We start from the raw sequence: 5000 nt of genomic DNA on the forward strand, positions 1-5000 counted from the left end.
CTGAATTCGTATCTTTATTCGATTGGAGGACTATCTCCTTTACGTTTATCGTTCTGCTTTAATCGACTTCTGATAATTACGAAGCAGAGTACAGAGAGAAAGAGAGAAAGGGTAGAGGTGGGTGAGGAAGAAGAGAATGGTGTGAGGGTGAGGTAGGGGACGGTTGACTTTCCGTGGTGGAATTTTGGTTTAAGGCTTGTTCTCACAGCGGCGACGGGTACAAGTGTCAGGGAACCGCTCCGGAAATTGAATGCTCCGAATGAAATATCGTCTCCCTATCGATTCTCTCTCTCTCTCTCTCTCTCTCTCTCTCTCTCTCTCTCTCTCTCTCTCTTTCTACCATTTTCCGAATGGAACGATTCGCACGTACAAAAAGTCACGCGTTGCGATCGAGAGAACCGATCTCTGGTGTGTCTCCTTCTTGAAATTCACAGCATATGTTAAATAGATAGGTCATGGTTAGGATATATACGGTTGGAAAATATTCGGGCATACAAAATCAATTGATTCTCGATCTATCGTTAGAAAAAAATTTCTTTGTATATGTATATTTTATACAGTACATACATACATACATACATACGTGTACACACACATATATATATATATATATATATATATATATATATACTCGAATAGAGTAATATAGTTGATATTAAAAAATACGGTCTATCGGCGGAACCCTTTATATAACACGTTTCAATAAAAACCTGCGTGTGGATTGGCGATAAACACGAGGGGGGGTCTTAAAATTCACGTGGCCGTAAACGAATATTTGTTTCTCGATGCGTATAAAAAAAATTTAAGCCCGTTTCGCCAAAAAAGAAAAAAGAAGAAAAAAAAAGAAAGAACAAAATAAAAATATTAAAAAAGGAAGAAGAACATAAAGTAGAGGAAAAATGGGAAAATAGTGGAGAAAGATTGAAAATATTTCGACGATCATCGGTGATCATATGGGAAGTCGTATTTTTTTTTTTTTTTCTTTTTTTTTAATTTATCTTTTCTTCTTTTTCTTTCTCTTTTTTCATCTTATTTTTCTTCTTCTTTTTTTTTTTTTTTATTTTCTATTTTTTGTTGTTGCAAAGAGCACTAAAGACGAGAAAGAAAAACGCTCGCTGAATCGCGAGTTTTCACGCGATAGCTTTTAAAGCGTCTGCGCGAAGTGCAGTAAAAAAAAAAAAAAAAAAAAAAAAAGTAAAAAAAAAAAAGAGTAAAAAAAAAGTAAAAAATTCGGTTGGAACGCTTTGTTCACGTATAAACTCAGTGCTATTCGAGAGCTCTCTCTCTCTCTCTCTCTCTCTCTTTTTTTCTTTTTCTTTCTCTTCTCTCTTTCTCTTTGTCTTTTTTCTTTCTCTTTTTTCTCTATTTCTCTTTCTCTCTCTCTCTTTCTCTCTCTCGCTCTTTTATAGTAATGTCGCGCGATATACGTTCTCGCGAAGCACAGAAAGGTAGAGATAAGAAGAGCGAGAGGTATATATGTATGAGTTGGAAGGTCAACGGCACGGTGACAATTGCACCGAGGATAAAAAATTTTCTAAACGAAATTAAACGAATGCTTTGGATTTTAATCTAGAAATTCATTTTTTCCGGTAAATCCTTCATTAAAAATCCTTTGAATTATTATTATTATTATTATTATTATTATTATTATCATTATCATCATCATTATTATTATTATCATCGTTGTTATTATTATTATCATTATCATTATAATGATTATACTGTTTTGTTCCTGACTAATTTTCGATTTGATATTTTTCTATTTTTCATATAAATACAAGCATATACCATTTATAAAAGCGAATTTTTCAAATAAAACTATTACCTATTAATTACATTCGTATTAACTATAAACGTGAGAAAAATATCACGTCGGGATGATGAGAAAGAAAATTTCTTAATATCCCGGATCGTGAATGGTATTCGTATTTGTGATAATAACGAACAAATAAATAAAACGGAACGAAAGAAAATAGAAATAAGAGAAATTAGTTTTGTTTTAGGGAAAGCTAGTGGCAAAGGTACTCTACGGTCAATCTCGCATCAACGTATAGAGATATCTCTATATATTGTATCCTTTGATGTAACACACGTGATAGCGCTTGCACGTTGAATAGAAAGATCTTAGAGCGATAGTCGAGTACGTTTGATCGTAATTGTCGCGAACTATAGCGTCCCTGGAAAATGTTAGACCGATGTGACACCGTGCGAGCGAGCAAACAGCAAGCTGGGCCGAATGGATAGAAATAGAGAGATCGTGCTCGCGCGCGAGCGAGAGAGAGAGAGAGAGAGAGAGAGAGAGAGAAGAGGTTGAGGGGTGTTCCAGAGGGAGCAATGCTTGTAGGTAACAGAGGGGTAGATGGGGTTGGGAGCTGAGCCGGTAATCGATATCTCCAAAGTAAACGAAGAGAGAGATAGCAAACGCTCAGAGAAACAGTAGAAGAGAAAGAGAGAGAGAGAGAGAGAGGGTGAAACGAGAAGAGAGACGGAATGGACTAGGGATTGTAAAGGACGAGGGAGGAGCGAGGAGAATTAGAGACAGAGACAGAGAGAGAGAGAGAGAGAGAGAGAGAGAGAGAGAGAGAGAGAGAGAGAAATTGATGTCGAGGGTTTGTCAACCACACTGGCAAGTATTACATATACGTATGTTTTACCTCAAACTAGTATTAGTGCAAAATACGCGTGTATATGCGTCTGCACGTATTACATAATATATATATATATATACCGTTAAATATATGTATATGTATATCGTATATAAAGATATATACGCGTTCACCTCGAGAATGTGCGTTTGATATTCTAATTCCGTCCTCGTGTATCCCGGCTGTCGCCCTTTTTCTCTCTCTCTCTCTCTTTCTCTTTCTCTTTCTCTTTCTCTCTTTCTCACTCTCTTTCCCTGTTTACCCTCGACGATTTTCATTAGGGTAACGCGCCACGTAAATCCGCCAGCGCGTCGGTCTCTCTTACCTTTTTCCTTTTCTATTTCACCCTTTTCATTTACTTTTCCCTACAAAATCATCGACTCGTTCCCTCCGTCTTCTTACCTCAATTCTCTCTATCTCTTTCTATCTCTATCCTATCTCTATCACTATCTTTTCCTCTCCCTTAAGAGACTTTTCTTCCATTCTTTTTTCTTCTCTTTTTTCTTTTTTATTTTTTCTTTTTTCTTTCCTTTTTTTTTTTTTTTTTTTTTTTTTTTTCAACTACTCGGAGATCTTGGAAGCGATCCTCTTAAGGAAATTCAAAGGCATGAATATATATTGACACGGAAATTATCTTTAGTCCAGTCGTCGTCGTCGTCGTCGTCGTCGATGTCGTCGTCGACGTCGTCGACGTCGTCGTCCTCCCTCAAGTTTGAAAACATTTCGCGCTCGGTTTAAATACGGTACAAGCGATCGAAACCCGTCGTAGAAGGTTCAATTTCACGTATAGACCGTAGAACGAGATGACGTACCTACTACCTATGTGTATTGTAGTTAAGTTAACCCCTTTTTTTCCTCTCTTCTTCTTCTTCTTCTTCTTCTTTTTCTTTGTTTGTTTTGTTTTTGTTTGTTTTATCTTTCCTTCCTATTTTACAGGCGAGAACGGAAATCACAATTTTTTCAATTTCTTTTTTTTTCCACGACGCATAAACGATCCACCATACATAGGTCCTTGCTACGTTCGTTCGTTCGTTCGTTCGTTCGTTTGTCCGTTCATTCGTTCGTTCGTTCGTTCGTTCGTTCGTTCGTTCGTTCGTTCGTTCGTTTTTCGAAATGGACCATGATCATCGGAGGAACGATTTTTTATTACCAAGTGTTGCCACCCTCAAATTGATTCTCGGCCTATGTACATACTTCTCTAGTCGAACACGACTCGATCAAATCGAAGCGAACACATTTTTTATCTCGACCCTGTGCCGTCGGAAATGAATAAAAACAAGAGAGACAAAAACAGAGAGAGAAAGAGAGAGAGAGAGAGAGAGAGAGAGAGAGAGAGAGAGGCAGGGGGTTGGATGGGGGTTTAGGAGAGAGGGAAGTGGAAACAGACAAAAGTCAACGAGTTCTCCGAATGTTTGGAAATTAATTTGCCGACGGTACGTGGCGCGAGATGAAACTTTGTAAATGGACAATAAAAAGAAAAAAAAAAAGAAAAAAAAAATAAATAAAAGAGAAAAGGAAAAAAGGATAGAAAGAAAGGAAAGAAAATAAAATGGAAAAGAAAATAACAACAACAAAAAAAAAAAAAAAATAAAAAAAAAAGAAAAAGAAAAAAAAAAGAGAGAGAGAAAGATGTCAAAGAATATTCGTAATTAAAACAACGAACGATTTTGATGATGAAGTTCAATTAATGAAAATTCTACGACTGGTAACGTCGATATTGAAATTTTGTAAGTTTCATTTAACATTCGTAAATCACGAAATGATCATCGTTTTCTCTCTCTCTCTCTCTTTCTCTCTCTCTCTCTCTCTCTCTCTCTCTTACATTCAACAAAAGTTAAAGTCATTCGCCAACGTTTTTCCTCCCTCCCTTCTCACCCCCATAAACATCGAATAATTCTCTAACGCTCCTCGAATGTACCTCCAGGTATCCAAAGTTTTCCTTAAGACTACTATACCTGTCCTTTTCTTTCTTCCATAATACTCTCTTTGGCATTCCTTTGTCTCGCGGTTTATCGCCTCCGGGACATTCTGAAATACGAGCTATTACAGAATGAATTTCTTCTTCCAACGTTATCCTTACGTGTCACCCTCGCTCGCCCATCCACCCCTTCCTTCCTCTTCCCCTTCCCCTTCCGTTCCTTATCCCCCGTCTTCACTTTCAAGAACACCTACTTCAGCTATTTCACTTCGTCCTTTATCCTATTCTTTTGACAACGTATAAATATTTTCGACGTGATAGAAAAATATATTTCGATTTTACTTTTTTCTTTCCTTTTTCCTTTTTCCTACTGCGACTTATTATTATTATAATAATTATTATTTAATTAGAGATAAATGTGTCGCAGAATATTTGAT

General features: G+C 36.7%; 1 protein-coding gene across 1 annotated transcript in view; it reads left to right on the top strand.

Moving 5' to 3' along the window:
* The window catches only part of LOC124951130 (protein groucho), a 62367-nt gene that overhangs the window by 2770 nt on the left and 54597 nt on the right, over nt 1-5000 (top strand). The gene's annotated exons all lie outside the window — the stretch shown is intronic.

The sequence above is a fragment of the Vespa velutina genome, chromosome 8, assembly GCF_912470025.1.
Source record: "Vespa velutina chromosome 8, iVesVel2.1, whole genome shotgun sequence".
NCBI lineage: Eukaryota > Metazoa > Arthropoda > Insecta > Hymenoptera > Vespidae > Vespa > Vespa velutina.